We start from the raw sequence: 19,943 nt of genomic DNA on the forward strand, positions 1-19,943 counted from the left end.
CCTATGGGTAGCTTACAATCCCATAGGATACATTAAGTTTGTATCTTAGTTGAAGAAGACTAGATTTCTCCCCCTGGTAGATGCTATCTTTCTTCCAGAAAGGAAGGAAGCCATATTTCAAGGGTGTGGATAATCAATAGATACATTTTTTGTTTTTGTTTTGTCTTAGAGTTGTCAGTATTTTTTTGAAGGAATTCTGGAAGAATAAACTCATAAACTGTTTAAAGTGAGAAAGATATGATTAGTTTGTTGACTGTATCTTTTTCAGAGAGATAATTATCACATTTGTGTGTGCTTACCCATATAAATTGAATTCTCTTTTGAGGAGCTCTTTATTTGGAGGGGCGTGGTATATCTGGTAGTGGTCATCAGCTAATGATTTAAAGGCTGCATGCATTTTCTATGGCTGCTGTAATAAATTATCACAAACTTAGAGGCCTAAAAAAATAGAAATGCATTGTCATATAGTTTTAGAGGTAAGCTTTCTCAAATGGGTTTCACAGGGGAAAAATCAAGGTGCCATCAGGGCTGATTTCCTTCTAAAAGTTCTGAGGGATAATCTGGTCTTTACCTTCTTCAACTTCTAGAGACCAGCTGTATTCCTTAGTTGGTGTCCACTGTCTCTAATTTCAATGCCAGAAGTTCAGCATTTCCAAATCCCTTTCTGAGTCTGATGTCTTCTTCTGCCTCCTTCTATTCTGAAGGACCATCTTGTGATTACATTGAGCCTACGTAGATAGTACAGGATCATCTCTTTAAGTTGGCTGATTAATGAAACTAATTACATTTATATCCTCAACTCCCCATTGTCATGTAACCTAACATATTCAGAGGTTCTAAAGACTAGAACATGATCATCTTTGGGAAGCCCTACTTCTACCTACTACAAATATTTAACCAAAAGTCTCTGGGTCCCCTATTCTTGGCTATGAATTTCAACTCCTTTTGGTGGACTCTCAGGTACATGTATACAGTCACCTTTGCTATGTCTAGGATCCAGGTAAAAGGGTCCCTGCCTGGATCATGAAGAGAAGAGGAATTAGATTGATCTTGATTCTTCATTCCTGAATCCTTAGCAAAGTTGTCTATCTCCTTCCTCATTGTACTGGCCATGTTGCTGGCAGTAAAAGAATAGTTGTGAATCCAAATCTGAGTGTTAGATAAACAGCAGCACCCTGAAGCTGAAATGGTATTGATTTTTTAAGGACAAGGTTCATTCTTAGGAACAACCTTTGAGACTACAGGATACTGATATTCATCTACACTTGCCATCATTCATTGCTTGTCACTATTGGAGAAATTTGGCTGGATTTTTTTTATTATGGCAGCTTTCTTTACATGCAGTAGTCCAAAATTAATCAATGTGATATAAAAAGCAACTTGGTATAGAAAACCCCATAAAGTAATAACTTCAAAGCACCATTAAATGAGAGTAATGAAGCTTTGGGGAAAGAAAGAGACCTTGTGTGGAAATTTCCAGTGTTTCTCCATTTAGCTACACTCATGGATATCCTCACTTGATGTACTAACTTGCTGTCATGATCAATTGGCCATTATTCCCAATTCCTTACTCCCTTCCATATATTAGAATTGCATATCCATGTCCTTTTTTATATAACTTTGTAGTGTTTCCTGGTCTGAACAAAGTGTGTGTTGCTGCTCTGTTGATATTGGATTTGGCCATTTTACTTATTTTGGCTAATTAGTGGAATGTGGATGAAAATGACAGTATGTGTACTATGTACCTATATCTTAAGAGGCCCTGCATGTTTCTGCCTTTTCTCCTGGGCTCTTGCATTTTTTTATGACATAGGCGATGCTCCAGGTAGCATCTGGTTTAAGAAGGATGAACGACACATGAAACAGACCTGAACTATACCCATGACCTACAATCCTGTGCAAGCATGTCGTCATGTCAGCAAGAAAAATGCAGAGTCCATTAGTCACTAAGATTTTGAAGTTATTTGTAGAATAGTATCATGAAAGGCCATATCTGATTACTACAACATCCAAAATTTCACCAAGCAAAAATTTATCATGATTATATCATTATGTTCTCAGTAATGCAAATCAAAATGAATCATCCTTGACTCTACTGTTTCTCAACTTCCATATATAATTAGTCAACTAGGTCCTATAGATTACCCTTATACACTTTTTTTCCGTATTTGTCCCTTACTCACTAATCTTCTGCCACTGCTATAGATCAATTCAGTATCATTTACCTGCTTGATAATAACAGCAGCCTCCTAGCTAGATTGCCTTCATCTCAAGCATTCCAATCCATTCTTCACAATGATCAAGAGTCAGAGAATGCCAGATCCCTGAATAGAATTTGTAAGTGTCTCCCTATTTCCTATACAGTGAAGGTCAAACTCATTGTTGTGATGCACTCAGCCCTTCATCATCAGATTTCTGCTTATCTGATTATTGTGTCAATGTCCCACATTATCCTATGCCCAACCCCAGTCATCAAGTCCCTCAATATGTGATTTATCAGTCTCATTTTTGTCTTTGATCAAAACCAGAACTACCTTTTTTAGAAATGTGCTTACTTGATGCATTCATAATCATCAATTAAGCCTGCTCTAAGTTTCAACAGAAGAGTTTTCATTAGTAAAACATTTCCGGACTCTCTGTGTCCAGACAAAATCAGATGTTGCATTCTTGGTTCATATAGTCCATTGTACAGATCATGACTCTAGTACTTATTGTACTAGAACTGACAGAATATCTATAGCCACTGCAACATACTGAGTTTGTTATTCTTCATGGTCCTAGTGATTTGAACAGTGTCTGATAGATTACTTTATGTACTCCTCATTCATTAAAAGAATATAAATGAGAACTTTGCATAATAGGTGATGCTTTAGGCATTGTGGATAAAACTGAATGAAATCAATAAAGGATTTCTACCACCTCCATGACTATATAGTGTGCAAGCACAATATTTTCTCAACACTGAAAATTGTGTAGCATCCTTACTTTATATGTAAAGAAAGACACTGAAGCTTAGAGAATCTAAGAAGCAGGGAGTAGTGTGATTCTTCACTTAATTTAATTATTCTTTGTCCAATTTTCTTTCTCCCCTAGTACAGGCCAGTAATGGAGCTCTGTGAATGCTGCAGTGGCTACAAAGACACAGTTCAATTGTTTGTTGTTGTGAAACAACTCTAGGATATGGTGATGTAAAACTTATTTTACCTTTCTTTTCAGTTTTGTGAGAAAGAAATTCATATGGTTCTTCTTTAATCCACATAGTGACAGTTATGCCCAGAAGATCCACTTTCAAACTTCTTCACTCAAGCTTGTTGTCTTAGTTCACCTTGATGCCTCTCTCCTCTTCTCTTGCTTCCCTTCTCTTCCTTTCTCTTCTCTTCTTTACCTCTCTTCTTTTCTCTTCTTCTGACATATCTCAAACTCTAGGCTTCTCACTCCTGCTTGGACTTTCTGAGAACATGATAGATTCTGGATAATAGTACAGAAAATTGACTTCTTTCTGTCATGTATATCTCAGCTTCAATGCCAAGACTTCAGAGCGGTATTTCATAACAACTTATCTAGGATAAATCAGTCACTATCAATTATTTCACTCAGTATTAATTCCCTGCAGAGAATTTATCAGTATCTTACATATTAGTTTTATTCATTCATTTATTCCCCATAATTTCTACTTGTTCATTCATTATTGATTTAGTAAATGTCTATGGAGGACCTATAAAATATTAACCACTGTTGTAGAAGTTTAGCAAACATCAGTAGGAAAAACAGAAAAATTAAACCCATTGATGGCATGGTGTATACCCACTAGAATGTATATTCCATAAGGACAACAATCTAGTCTGTTTTATTCATAATTGTATATCCAGAGCCCAGAAACATGGCTTACATTTAATAGATGCCCTATAAGCTTTTTTGACTGAACAAATGAACAAAATTATAAGCTCAGGTCAAAGGTACAGGAGGAATCTTGGTATGAAAAACAGAGCAGGGAAACTCATTATTATTTGAAGATCTTAGAAGACCACCTTTCAGAAGTGATATTGAAGCTCAGAGTTGAAGGATGAGTTGAAGTAGTGACAACAGCAACATCAGTGGAGATGAGTTTTTCACCAGAGAGATGTGCCTCTTCGTGATAGAAGTTAGACCTGAAATTCAGAAGAAAAGGGAGAATAATGAGAATATGTCATTTTCTCTTTGGAGCTTTAACCATTAAAGCTAAGATATATATTCATTTTTATAATAAAGCCATTGTAACTTTATTTTGAACTCCTAGATATTGAAAACATACCTTATAATTACATAACAAGAAGGTCTTCACAATTATCACAATGCATTGACTTTTCAATGAAGGCTTTTAAAGTTGTTGTTGCCAAATGCTAAACCTATTTTTGAATTAAATTGAAAAGTTATTTTTAAGGCACAACTAGTAATCTTTTTTTTTAGTCATAGATTCAAGATGTATTAGAATTTCTTAGGATCCTCAACAATGCTTTAACATTATCTGAAGGATGTGTGTTTCAAATCTCTCTTTACCTCCAAGCTTTTTTTCTCAATTACTATCTATCCACAAGCTCTTTACATGATTCTCACAAGTCCTGCATGGTTTCAATGATTCTAAGACTCCAATTTCCTCCCTGCCCATGGATGATGCCTTCTCTTTTAAAGATATGACAACCACTTTGACTCTGCTCTTTCAAGATCAGAGAGAAAAACACTATTTCAAGATTTATCCACATTTGGTTTTGCCTTATATAACATATCACTGCAATTACTTTTAATCAGAAATAAGTTCAAGTATAAATTATGAAACCACCAAGTAATATAGAAATTCGTAAATTTGATAAGTACTTGAACACTTGGATATGTTAATGAGAATGTAAATATTTAATAGTACAACAAACAAATCTGAAATTAAAGCCAGAAGTTTAAACACAATAAAAATATGTGTTATTATGTGTGATCTCAGATCTCTGCTCCTTGTACTTCATTAGGTAAAGTCACAAGCCGATACTTCTGATGTTTTGCTTCATAACAAGAGTCTACATGAAGATAGCACTGAACTCTTACTGCCCCTGTATTCTCATGGAGGATAGATAATTTGAAAATTATGGAAATTCAATCCCCTGCCCATTCAGTTTTAGAATCTGGTCTCCTATAAGCTTATATTCTGGTCCAACTTTGTTCATAATGATAAGTTTATTGGTAAAGGTTCCTCCTTGGTGGAGGTCCTACCTATGACAAGGTAAGCCCTAATTCTGAGGAAAAGTTTTTTGTTACCACACAGTAAGCCAGTCTTTCCAGCAGCTCCACCAATTATGTGAATGATATTTTTATCTCCATTTGACAAAATCCTTTTTATATATCTTAACTTGTTCAGAAGCTGAATGAGAGATAGGAATATAATTTATTGAGATCATTCAAATTAGTAGGGCTGATATAGGGAGCCTATGGGGGCATATGATACTAAAGTTCCACAGAACTGGGCTCTGTGTTCTTGTTTTGGGATTAAAAATCTGTGTATTCTTGGGCAAATCATTTATACTCCCTGGACCTCGGCTTGTCAGTCACTAAAGTGAGGGGGGATCCGTTTAGTTCATATTTTTCAAACCCTAAGTTTTCCACCATCCCAAGAGGAAAAGTGGAGGAAGGCCAAATAGAGAAGTAATTTTGGAGTTTCCACACCTACTTTAATAAGGGCAGCCCTACTTCTAGCAAATACTGAGCTTCCCAATAGGACTTTACAGCTAGATATTTGAAAACCATTCCACGAGATGATTTCCATTACATCTTCCATTTCTAACACAGTGTGACTCCGAGTAAAATTCACAGGCAATGACTTAGTATAACAGGAATTATGCAGACTTGGGAGCAAAGGCAGACCTAAATTTGGATCTTAACTGTAACATACACAGTGACGGTGGGCAAGATGCACAACAGAATTCTTGGGTGCAGGGATAGCTAGCAGGATAGAGATATGCCGTTCTCATTTATGCCATTCTCATTCATATTAAATGGTGTAGCATGTGAGCAATCCCTGAAATCAAGGAGAGTATTCAATAACTGCTAACTCATTCCTATTCTCTCCTTTCATTTTTCAAAGGGAAAGCCTGTTCAATAATAACATCAAATATTTATACAGAGTTTAAACATTTTCACACACACATTGTCTCATTTGATTCACTTGGTTCTCCGGTATAAGTCTCCATTAATTTCCTCCTTTTTGAAGTGAAGAAACCAGCTTAGTGGTCTGCTCAAGGTCATTTAGCTAATAAATGGCAGCCTTGAGGTTTGAACCTGGGCTGTGCAATACCGAATCCGATCTAGCTCCCCTAGACTAATAAAGCAGCTCTGAATGAGTCATACATATGCAGTTTCATCTATCAGCATCGCTTTTTCTGGTTCAACTCATCCATGTGACTCCTGTAAAATGAAATTGGCAATTGTTTATGGCACGGCAGTGAGTTGCCATGTCAGCTCATCTACTGAGGTGGCCATTGTGAAATAGCGTGTGCGGTGATCCCTCAGTGTGAAGTCTAGCACCTGTGTCATGCTTCAGCACTAGTATCTGACCCGCTACTCCCTAAATACGCTTTCCAAGTGTTCACGTCAAGGTGTTTGCTCTCAGAGCAGTTCAGTTTCCAGGTTTGGGGAAAATGCAAACTGATCAGCGTGGCTTTCTATGTGTAAGCACAATACTTCACTTTTAATCCAGGTGAAACATTATTGAGATAAAACATTCCAAAAGACTTGGATGAATCAAATGTTATTATCTCTCAAATAATGTTGTCTAGGTCATTCTTTTTATTTTTTATTTTGTTATAATAACCAAATGTCATAGAACACTTAACCCAATTCTGCCATTTTCTGTAATTTCTTCCTATGGAACAGTGACTGTTTCCTAGGTGAAAAACAGAATAAGCAATGGGGCCCTGCTCTTTTGTAATGATATTTTTATTGCAGGTTTGCTAGGAATATGGTTCTTACAGTTTCTTTGAACTTACCCCCAGTAACATTAATTTCCCTCACCCTTCTTACTTTTTCTATTCTTTCTTAGACCACTCACGAAAACAATAAACAGATACACAACAATAAAAACAAGGTAAACAATAGCAGCACATTCCCATAAGGCTAGCTGGCAAATGACTGAGGGTGATATGTGACCTGTTACATTTTATACTGTGTTTTTCAGTGATGCCTCTCTCCCTTGCATATTCCACGTCTGGTCCTAAGTCGAGTCCTGTCATCTTAACCTGAAAAAGATCCAGAATTTCATCCTGTTCCACCACCTCCTATTCACTGACCATACCCACTGTCATTGATTATTTCAATGGCCTTCTGACTTTTCTACATTTTCTGTCAACAAAGTCTCATGGCAATACAACAGACTAGATGATTTTTCTGTAATGGAAACCAGATATTGTCCTCATGCTCTGAATCCTGTAATGACTGCCTATCTCCCTTAGTCTAATAACCAAATCTTTGCAATGCCCTAAGAATGTTATGAATTCTGGTCCCTTGGTACTCTTTTTTGCTACTCTCCTGGTGTTCCTTCTGTTCTAACACACTGATTTTCTTGTTCCACAAACACACACCTGGCCTTAGACACCTCCTGTCTATGGCCTTTGCACTATAATTGTCTTTACTTGGAAATCCCATCTCTGAGATCTCAGTGGGGCTCTATCCCTCCTCTCTTACAGGTCTTTAATCCAATGTTACCATTCCAAGGAGGCTTTCTATGACCACTCTAAAATTGTACACAATGTTCCTTATCCCTTTTTCTTTCCTTATTTTTGTTCTGAGTCCTCACTACCGCCAATATACTACATATATTGTCCATGAATCCTGTATAACTTCTGCCTCTCACATCTAGAAGATAAACTCCACAATGACAGGACTGTATCTTATATTGTTCACTGCTTTATCCCTAACATCTAAGCCTTGTGCTTGTTAGGTATGTGTCAGAGATTTGTTAAATGAACAACTTTTCCTGCCATTCACTTTCCATACTGGGCCCCGATCAGTACAAAGAAGTCAGGTCTGTCTGTAATGCACACCCTTCAGTAGCTAGAGTTTGCTCACATGGCTTCTAACAATATCAGCTGTGTGACTTTGCACACACCATTCAGCTTTACATGCCATTCAGTTTTTCAGCAAAATAAAATGATTCATATTCAAGTCGTCTAATAACAGTGAAATTTAAATGAGACAATGTGTAGGATAATTATTTTAAAATTTGATATAAATATTTATCTTATCATAGTATAAAGTTTACTGCATTAGCTATCCATGATAATTTTCTATTTTTTTATTTTTTAATGTTTTTTTGTTATTTTTGAGAGGGAGAGACAGAGTGTAAGCAGGGGAAGGGCAGAGAGAGTTGGAGACACAGAATCCAAAGCAGGCTTCAGGCTCTGAGCTGTCAGCACAGAGCCTTACATAGTGCTCAAACCCACAAACCATGAGACCATGACCTGAGCCAAAGTTGGATGCTTAACTGACTGAGTCACCCTGGTGCCCTATGATAATTTTCTGATTCAGTGGTATTGATGATCCCCCAAAACATGGAAAGACTTTTGATATGGGGTCAGGTTTATTTTTGAGGTGTTTTTTGGTTTTTGCTAATCTTACTGATTTTAAAAAACTTTTGTTTTTCTTCCACTCAGGTTTGAGCTTAAAAAATTGCTTCCTCCACAATGTCTTCCCTATCTTCCAGACAGATTACATTGGATTTATTTTTATGTGTTTATACAGTATATTCAACTTTATCATTTGAAATTTCATAAACACCAAAAATTATTCAGTGCATATCTTCTCTAAGTACCAGAAGGACATGGACTAGATATTTTGTTCCTGTTCTGTTCTATCATGCAGCACAATATATGACATATGAGATTCTTTTTGACTGAACAACATTTTCAGAAAAATTCAATGTCAGTGGTATATCTCAACTTTGAATCCTTATAATATAATTTACCTCCCCATAAGAGCATTATTTTTTCCCTCTTCTTAGACTTTTTGTTTATATGGCCTATCTCTTAAATTCCTATTGTCTAGATGCTTATCAACTTTATGGTATCCCCCATATATTTAGCAAGTATTACTACAATATTATTTTGCAGCATATTATGTACTAAAGGCCATTCTAATTTGTTTAATTTCATATATTTTTGTTTCATGTTGCATGTAGTAATTCATGTTATATACCTAACCTGATGTGTAGTTTCTCTAATATTTATCTCCATTTTATAGAAAAGGACTCTACGCTACAGGAAAGTTGAATATCTTGCCTCAGGCCACATAAGTAGGAAATCCAGGGCCAGAATTTTAACTAAAATGGTGAATTTTCAGAACTTATATTCCACCAGAAGCATAGAGAAATAAATAATAAAGTTCCTCAGATGTGGAGGAAATAAGTATTTAGTGGCAAGAAAAATATAACTTCATTAATAATTTTGATATAGTCATTACTGATGATTAGACTTCCCACTGAATATAATTTAGTAAATTCTAAAAAAAAGGTTTTAAAAATAAATAATGCTTTGGTTTTAATATATGGTTTACCAAGACTGTATATACTCTCTCCACCACACATGCACAAATTTATAAATATTTGAGTGGGTTGTTCACACTGTTGACTAAAAATTACGTATGTATGTCTGGGCTCATGAAAAAGAAAAATACAGGGTTGCCTGGGCGGCTCAGTCAGTTAAACATTCAACTTCAGCTTGCAGATCTTGAGTTCAAGCCCCACATTGGGCTCTGTGCTGACAGCTCAGACCTGGAGCCTATATTGGATTATGTGTCTCCTTTTCTTGCACCTTCCCCGCTCATGCTCTTTTTCTCTTTCTCTCAAAAATAAATAAACACTAAAAATCAAATAAAAAAAGAAAAAAATTACAGCACCAGTGTCACTTTGAAACAGAATAACAGTTTGTGAGCTATAGCAAAATAATAATAATAACAATAATAATAATAATAATAATAATTATTATTATTATTATTATAATTCTCCACTTTGAGAAGCCACCTAAAGAGGAAAAGTATGGTATCTTTCTTCAGATGTAAAGAGATTTTGTATGTGTACTGAGTGTCTGTCATCTCCGTTCTGGTTCTTCTCCCTTGCCCTCCGTGGTTGACAGCAGCAGATGAGGAGCTGGAAAGTTTAGAAGGAAGCTGTCTGCATGGGAATTGCAGTGCTCTTTACTACTGTTATTGCAGCCAAGATCGGGACTTCCTGGCTGTCAGCTGGCTTCTTCAGTTTGATTGTCCAAAGAATGCCAACACACATAACCACAGAGAATGTAGAATGGCCAGATAGAGAAAGGATGACAAAGCTTTATTAATTTTGCTTCTCAGAAAAAAAATGGAATGGTTCAGCAGCTTCTCAAGAAGAAGTGCCTGTGAAGGAAATCAAAATCAATCCAGATAAACTTATAGATGTTTAGGGGAAAATATTAGAATTGTTTTTAGACCAAGATCAAGATTTAAAAGAAAGGCTCAAAGATATTTTGTCCCCTATGCGCATTCAGCATATCTGATGAAGGATAAAGAAGTATTTGATGTGAACAAGTTATCTGTACCTGTATATGGTCTGTCTCTTGATCTTGCTGGGCACCAGAGGTAAGATTTCTTCAAAAAATGCAGAAACAACCCACCAAAGAATTGTTAGTAAGTTAGGATAACACAGTAATTATGCCAAGAACTTCCCCCCTCACCAATGTTGAAGTGGAAGAATGTAGAGCTCACTTCACTGAGAAAATGTCCATCCTTCAGTAAGTGGGGAAAGGACCAGAAGGGTCAGAGTACAGACTGGCTAGTGGTATTAGTGACAAAGAGGAAGAATAGAAGGTAGATGAGGAAGAAATAGAAAAGAAACGGGGAAAAGTGAAAGGTTGTCAACCTACATCTGTTGCTAACACTGATGAAACACATAAGAAGGCCCTATGCAGTTCTTGGACAGAGATGATGATGAGAAAGACATGTGATGCTGATTTCTTCAAGGTGAAATGGCACATGTGTTCGGACCTTAAAGAGCACGAAGCATGATAGAGGAAAGCATCTTCTAAATCCAGTGTCAAGAAAAAAGTGGCTAAGTTTGCAGAAACAAAAGGTAATGAAGAGAAAATTACATACATATGTATATAAATGATTATATAAAGTTAAAGATTATAAGGTACAAAAATGTATTTGCTTATTCAATGTACATTCACTGACATTATTTCCTGGGGAACTTACATGTGTAAGTGACTTTATTCTCAATAACTTTTTAACTCTGTGTGTAGTGTCTGCAACATATCTCAAGGGAGTTGTTAAATTTCTATAATCAAAACGTAAATGCAGCATGAAGAGTCTGTATTTCATAGAAATATGGAGCTGGAAAGAGCTTTAAAATATAGGTGGTCTCTTCTCAAATCAGAGAATGAGGTGCCGAAAGGTTAAGTGACCTCGCCAGCATCACACAGAGCGCTGATTCCCAGAGGAGTGCTCGGACCATGTTACTTCTCCATTAATTCTCCTGTGAATCATTTTACAGCCTGAAGACTCCCTGTGCAATAAAAGTTTATTAGCCATGTGTCAGGAACTTTGCTAGGTGCTGGAGTTACAGCGATTTATGAGACATAGCCTGTGCCCTAAAGGACATCACAGTCTAATGGTAAAGGTAGGCACAAAACATGCTACAGAATCTAGTAAGTGAGATGCATTCAGAAGAGAGACACATAACCCAGCCTAGAGGGGTTACAGCAAAGATATTAGAGAGAGTAACCTCCAATCTGACTCTTAAATGATAAGTAGGTATAGAATTTTCCCAGGCAGGCTGGGAGACAGAAGGTTCATGCATAGGAAAGGATGAGCTAGGCAGGGATATACATAAGAAAAAGCCGTGTGATATATTGGAAAGAAAGTGGTGTGAAGAGAAAATATAAGCATTTCATTGCTGCTGGGGTATGAAAGGTGAAAAGGAAGTTAGCAGGAAGTAAGTCTGCAGGAGTAGGTCCAAACCTTAAAATGCCTAGTTAAGCCATATTTAGAAAAAGCAGAGTGATTGGAGAATTTTCAATAGAAGTGTCATGTTGGGTTTGTATTTATGGAACCTTGGTTCCGGCATGATCTAAGGAGTCAAGGAAAGCTGAGAGATGAGATAGGAAGTAGGTGCACTAATTTAGTTTTGAGATTTCAATTGAGATGAGGGCAGAGGGGAAAGATATAGATAGATATAGAGAAATAGGAATTGTGAAAGGTTTCTTACATAATGAGAGTTTCTAGAAGAGCAGGTTTTAATTTTCAAACTGACACTAAAGGAGAGAGAAAGTAGGCTTTCTTACAGCTCGCCTAGATGTAGGGCAGAGATAGAAATCTGTTTATAATCAAACATTAAATATGGAGCCACACTTTTCATTTACAAAGGCAATGCCTTGCTTTCAGTGGCCAAGCTTTCCATAATAAATAATAAATAAGACAAATGGCTAGAAATGGCAGAGTTAAGGCTTTTATTTTATTTAGGCTTAAACTATTCACACATAGACTCCAGGGACCAGGAGTTGTAAAACCAGGAAATCAAGGAGGCAAAGGGCAAGCCTTCTAAGTAAGACTCAAGAAAGATTTCTATTTCAGAGGGGCAGTGGAGCACTCAACCCAGAAACTAAACCCCAAATGTACAAATCCAGCCAAAGGAAGAAACATACGAATCATAAGTGCCAAAGCTGCTGCTGATCAGAAGTTCACAAGTCTTCAGGAATGTAGCCAGACTAAGCCTGCAGGTGAAGATTATTATTGGATACATCTGGGAGATGCCAGAGTCATGTCGCATCTTCAAGAGCTTACGGCCTTGTTAGTTGAAAAGAAAAGAATTCCTGCGAATCAATACATGGCACATCTTACCCACAGAAAACAACCAAGGTCATGATTGGAACTAGATTGATCAAAGTTCAAATTTTAAGACATCATGTCAAACTTATAAACCTATATGTCCTATCCTTTTGGTTAATCCAAAGAGGAAAGAAGAGAAAAATTTCAGTTCTTTAGGGCAAGCAGCCTTTCTAAGAAGGCTTGAAAAGAAGGTAGAGATTCTTACTGGTTGTGTGACTGGCTCCCTGAGAGCTGAGGTAATCACACAAGTAGAATTTAGTCTTCTATTAAATTCTTCACTTTTTTTTTTTTCCAGAAGTCACAACCTGATCCAATAAGCTCCTGCTTTCATTGAGTGGTTCTCTCTTTAAGCTGACATCCCATAACACAGGGATATTTTCCAAATGTATTTATGCCATCAGTTGAAAAGAATTCCCACCATTAACACACTGTCAAAGACATCATCACCGAAACTGCTAAGTGTTTATACAGAGTCATGGAATCTTAGCAGTTTATTCAAGAGCCCATTGTGCACATTTGTGCCTCAAATATCTCAGCCTTAAGTGGGTCCTTATTAGCAGTAGTAGATCTAACAATGTTACTATATTCTGGAGGGAATCATGAATGCTGATTAGGCTGGCTTTTCAGTAATGGAGAACCAGTGTCATAATAGAAGGCAGAGGAGTTTGAAAACATGACAATATTTTCTGGAAGCTAGATGATATATAAAACATTTGAATTATCATCTCTGAACAGCCAAGAGTAGGAACTTCTAAATAGGGTGTTTTGAAATTCTCCTCTTTTAACACAATGGTTAAAATCCTAGGCATTGGAACCAAAAACCTTGGGTTCAAATCCTGGTTCTGACACTGTCCTGATGTATCTGTCCCTCATCCATAAAAATAATAGGAAGAAAGCAATTAATGACTGGACTTACCTCACAGGGTAGTTGAGAAGAAATCAATATTTACAAGATGCTTAGAGCAGGGCTCAGATCATAGCGGCACTGTACAAACAACATTAGATGAGTTGTGGGCTATTATTTTTCTTGGGAGTTGATCCTAATAGGTCATTCTCTCACCTTTCTGTCTGAAGACTGATAATTAGAGTGTCAGAGTTTTCACTGTTTATTCGTGTGCTGAAATCGGGGCAAAAGCTATACTATGAGTACAATAAATCCTCTCAATTGTTGCCACATTACTGTCATTTTAATTCTTCAGTTAATTCTCCAAATTGGCTCAAATTCTCTATCATCCTTGTCATTTTCACCTAATTCCATAATTAATTCTTGATGGGATTTGGTTCCCAATGCTATTTGCCTTCTAAAACAGCCAGGATTGGAAAGCAGCAGGGTAATTGCTTGACAGCGTTTTGCTTGGTTTTGTGAACCTTGTTTTGGATATATCCTAGGAAGAAGGATCCAAGATTTGTAGAATTGAAATCTCATCTTGGCAGCAATAGCATTTGACTTTGCACAGATTGTTAAAGAGGTGAGGTACTTTGCTCAGCAGGTGAGAAAATTATTTCTGTTAGCCATTATGACTGTCATGATTTGGGGAAGCAATTCAGAAAACCTCTTTCATAATACTGAAAAGGTTTCCTTGACTTTCACTAAAAGAATAGCAGAGCATCAGCAAAATTAATTTAGTCAAAGCAAACTGATAACCAATGTAATCATCATTTTGCAGATACATTATTCATTCCATCAGTTATTAATTCAACAATTATTTATTGGGTGTTTTCTGTGTGTCTCTTACTGTTTTAGTCTTGCAATAAAATGGTGAATAAAACCTGGGCCTGGAATCTGTATGTCATGGTCTAATAAATTTTAGAAATGTGGTTTAGAATATTAATTCTAAGTATCTATGAGTATAATTGAGAAAGCATCATTTATCTTGTTATTATTTCTAATCTGTCCCAATATTCTTGTGTATACAATAAAACAAACATACTTAGAATATATTTTAAACTCAGAAGTTTAGAAATAAATATGATTCTGGGAGAAATTTCCTTAACTACTGGATATGGCCTTATGGCTAATTGTTCAGTCTCAGTCTCAGTGCCATTAATTTGCTTAGTGGTTCGTAACTGTTCTAGACTGTAAGGTCCTATAAGGACCATTTTTTATAGGTCTTTATATTCCCAGTGCCTAGAAGAACATCTGGAATAATGGTTCTTCATTCTGGCATGTATCATTCTTTCATCTTTTATATAGCCATAATAATATGGTTGTCTGGACTTATTGTGGGCCTACTTATGCAGAATCTTTGAGGGTATAGACATGACTATTTTAAAATAGCCCAGAGAGGTTTCAGATACTCAGTTAGTCCTCAGGGTTGAGCCCCACCAGTATAGAACTATTAATTGAAAGAATGAGTTAATGACAATATGAATGAAAAATGTCATCACAAATGTGTACAGAAAACGTTACATATTTCAATTATATGTATGACCAAATTCAAAACTTCTGCAACAGAATTGATAGTTATTTAAATAAACAACTGTCCATACCAGTCTCCCATTCACAATTATCCAATTTGTCAATACTATATTTATATCTTCCTTCCATAAACTTCTGTATTTCCAACAGACAGCTGTAAACTTTAGAGACTAGAAAGCTTTCTCTAGGCTGACTTGCAAATTAAGGAAAGATTCACAAAATATGAACTAGTTGATTTTTCAGGGAAGCAGGGGGAGTAGGGAGAAAAATCATTCAAATATATGGAATCTGAAGGTTAAAATCTGAAGGTCCTAGAAGTAAGTCAGAGATGCTGAGAGTTAAGAGCAGCTGGTGTTCAGCAAGCAGGCCACAAGTTTTAAGGGAAATTAATGATTCAAAGCAAGTACTTGCACTAATATTTTATCCCAGAGTCCTCTTTTCAGTATCTATTAACTTTTTATAGGAAAATTAACACTAAATATAGGATCTTAAGGAATAGCTAGTAACATTATGAATTCTGTTAGATTTACAGAATCTTAAACAAAGTCATGATTCCTTTGCAAACTTTTGCATATTAGGACATGCCTAGAATATGTTTTTTAAATGCTAGTAATATTGAAAACATATGGATAAGAATAAGCTTTGCCAACAATTTTAAGCTCTGAATAATTGCAATGCAAGAAGTGATTAATTACTAAGTGTTTTAATACTAATTCAATTAACTCCTTTCATTTTCCTCACCACACTGTCTTTAATTAGCTGATTTGCCATTAAAAACAGCACATTTGTGACAAGAATTGTACAGGAAAAGAAAAGGAACATGCTGTCATTTGAATTCAAATGCTAATTTACAACTAGAGCCTCGGGAAAGAAATACATTTTATTTACAAAAAAATCAAAAAGGAAGAAAGACAAACAAAAAACTCACTGGTAGACAATAGTAAACATATATTCATCTAACCATAAATATTTTCTATAATATAAAGGTTTTAGAATGGATTGTAAGTTAGGAACAACATTTCACATATTAGTTCTACAATCAAATTAAATATAATTGTAATGTTTTCCAAAAGTATTTTTTTCTAATGTTTTTACTGCAGAATAGAATCATGTTAATCTAATTGCTCATCACACCACTAATTCCCAAGATTGAATCATTTGATTTTCAGAGTAAGTGAGAATCAGATTTCTAGTAGAAAGAACCGTCACTATATTGGAACTTAATTGAATACTTGACCTCAACCTGATCTGAAAAATTATTAATGGGCTTGATTTTATGCAAATGATATTGCTTTATCATCTTCTCCTTTCCATTCATGTAAAGGGCATTGTGGATTGAATGCCTGGAAGAATGCGTTACAATTAAATAGTAGCAAGGAATATTTATTCATTGATAGCTTACTTTTCTGCATTGCAGATCATTTAATATCATAGCTAATATGCTTTCTCTATTTTAATGTTCTCAATGCAGCAGCATGTTCATTAAATACCATTGTGAAAGCATATGTCATTGTTTTATAATCTCTGAAGATAGATGCCATTTTAGTGGTGCAAATGTGAGTTGTTATGTGGTGAAAGGAAAGCAAAACAGATGCCAGATTTATTCAGAATGGTGAAAATGGAAGACATTATATTCCAATCTGATTTTAATCAAGAAATTAAAATTGTATCTAGTTGTATATAAAAGTACTATATCAACAGGATAACATCTATTAGCCAGTCACTTTGGTTTTCAATTGTGTTATTAAAATGCTTTCATTAAGACTTTATATTTTCATATGGGGTGCCTGGATGGCCAGTGGTTGAGTGTCCAACTCCATCTCAGATCATAATCTCACAGTCCATGGGCTCAAGCCCCACATCGGGCTCTGTGATGACAACTCAGAGCCTGAAGCCTGCTTCAGATTCTTTGTCTTCCTCTCTCTCTGCCCCTTCCCTGCTCACTCTCTGTCCTTCAAAAGTAGACACAAAAAAATTGAAAAGAATTTATATTTTAATAAAGAACAAAATATAATAGTAAAACATCAACTGATACCAGTTTATTTCAATTAACATAAGCAGTATCAACAATATTTAACTTCACAAACAGATATAAAAACACCTTCACTTAAAAATTGCTAGTCTTTGAAAATATTCCTTAAAGAAAAACTGTTATCAGCTCTGAAAATTGTTTAGAATTTTTAGGGGCAATATTAAAGGCTATAGCAACAAGATAGTTCAGGAAAAAGGTGTTTCGTGAAGATTCAATCACATTCCACCTGGTCCCCTAAATGTGCTGAAAAATGATACATAGTTTATGGACTAGCAAAGATGAAGTATGGAGATGAGTGATAAGCTTGATTTTATCACTAGATTTTATCACTTCTCCTGTTTTTTTTTTAATGTTTTTAATGCTTATTTATTTATGAGAGAGAGAAAGAAAGATGATGCACGGGGAGGAGCTGAGAGAGAAAGAGACATCTAATTTGAAGCAGGCTCCAGGCTCTGAGCTGTCAGCACAGAGCTTGACACAGAGTTTCTTAAACTCACAACCATGAGATCATAACCTGAGCCAATGTCAGACCCTTAACCAACTGAGCCACCCCTGTCCCCCTCCTCTCTCACTTTTTCTAATTCCTTTTCTCTCCTTCTTTTTTGATTTCAACATGCCGTACATCATTATAGTCCTTGCTCTTCAAGTAGCCACTGTAGCTTGAAGGCCTGATGTGATCCATCTCCCACAATGGAAATAGAGCTGAGTTTTCCAGGACCTGCTTTGGGCTGATAGCACTGAGACAAGATAGGGCGACGTGTCAATGACAGTTGAGATGGGTGTACTGGCAAAGCAACAACAGTTTTATATGAGGGGGCACTCCCTCCTAAGCCCCATGATAATTCATGGAATCTGAATCCACCACTGTTGAATTTAGATCCTGGATAGTGGTCAAAGGACCACAGGAAAGTTAAAGCAACTACGAAATTCCATTTAGCATTATGAGAATTACATTTACCTTGTATATCTCTGTAATATATAGAATAGTGGCTTAGAGGAAAAACCAGACATATTCGAATCTGAGTACCAGCTTCAATACTTATTACTATGTAAACTTGGGCAAAAACACAAAGCGAATAAACTTCTGATTTCCCATGGAAGCAAAATAGTACTTTTCAGAGAGGACTGTAGAATAGATTACATTAAATAATGGCTATTAGGCACTTAACACACCATCATGCCCATGGCGAATGTTCCATGAATGTTAACTCTATTATTATTACAGTCACCAATGATGCTGAGCAATACCAGTGTTCATCAAGTCGTCCCCCATGTCTTCAGCCTCCTCTGGAATTTGTTGAGACCAGGAGATTACTACTGGCAAATGAAATGTGAGGGACAATGATGTAAGTCACCTCCAGACTGAGGCAATTAAGGGGTAGTGTGCTTCCTTCACCTCTCTCTCATTCCCTACTACTGTGACTTTGGATACTACATATTCCAGATAATATAGCTACAAGGTAGAGTAGGTCTAGCAACTTAGATTGAACTTTATGTGAGTGGGAAATAAATCACAGACATAGACATACTGGGAATGTTTTATTTTATATTGTGTTAATTTACCATAACATAGCCTAGACCAAACTGTCAAGTACAGGCTTTTTGAGATAAAGATGACATATCTAATTGCTGCTATTTTATAGTAGAAGAAACAAGGCTTAAAGATTTAAAACAATTTCCCTGAGCTTCCAAAGATAATTAGTGACGTTACCAGAATTAGGTTCCAAATCTTTACCTCCCATGGAAAGTTTACCATAATCTAGAGAGTTTACATTATGATCACCATAATAAAAGGACATTTATGATGAAAATCTGAATCTATGCAAAACCTTTCAGTCAGCCAGCATTGCATTGACAATCTTTAGATTTACTCCTCAAGATAGGTGCTTATAGAAGAAGAATAGCACTGTATATCAAACTCTAGTATTCATTGTAAGAAAGGTATTTTTATTACAATAGATGTCACTTAATGGTAAGTTAATTATTAAAATATCATCTGCTTCACTGGAAAAAAAATCCCTGGATAGATTTTCCAGGCAACTAGTGTTTTACAGGCTAAGGTTATCACCCTGAAATTTCAGAGATGTTGAACATAGGTTACTTTTTCCCTCTAGAAATACAATTCAGTAACTCAGGGCAAATAAACTAAATTTTGCTTATCTTATTCCTAGTAGAATTGTGGCTTTTGGGATCCTCACTCTTTCTTTAACCTCAAATGGATTTAATAGTCATTATAAAATCAGTAAATTAAACTGAGTGCCAAAATTGTTATTGAGTTGACTGATATTGATGTTATCAGTTCCCCACCCCCACCCACCAAACTCCTCTCCTACTTTGCCAGGTGGAACAAACACAATCAGGCTTTCATCCTGCCTATTATTTCTAGGAAATTACTTGCATTCTGAATACTTTCCAATGTTAATAGTTTTTTTTTTTAAGACAAATTGGTATTCATTATGTTTCCTTTGGAAAAAAATGCATTCAAGTTTCTTAAAGTTCAAAAAAAACACCTTTAGCTAGTTTTATTTTCTTTCTCAATATGTACTCAGAGCCCATTCTAACATAGTGCATACAAAAGCATTTGCTTTTTTTGTGCCAATTCTAAAGAGCTATAATGTTTTT

The 19,943-nt window shown here is 35.9% G+C and overlaps 1 pseudogene; it reads left to right on the forward strand.

Moving 5' to 3' along the window:
* The first annotated feature begins 10,012 nt into the window (after positions 1-10,012).
* On the forward strand, positions 10,013-12,907 carry LOC115302387 (annotated as a pseudogene).
* Positions 12,908-19,943: the final 7,036 nt, after the last annotated feature.

The sequence above is a fragment of the Suricata suricatta genome, chromosome 1 (assembly GCF_006229205.1).
Source record: "Suricata suricatta isolate VVHF042 chromosome 1, meerkat_22Aug2017_6uvM2_HiC, whole genome shotgun sequence".
In the NCBI taxonomy this organism is placed as follows: Eukaryota; Metazoa; Chordata; class Mammalia; order Carnivora; family Herpestidae; genus Suricata; species Suricata suricatta.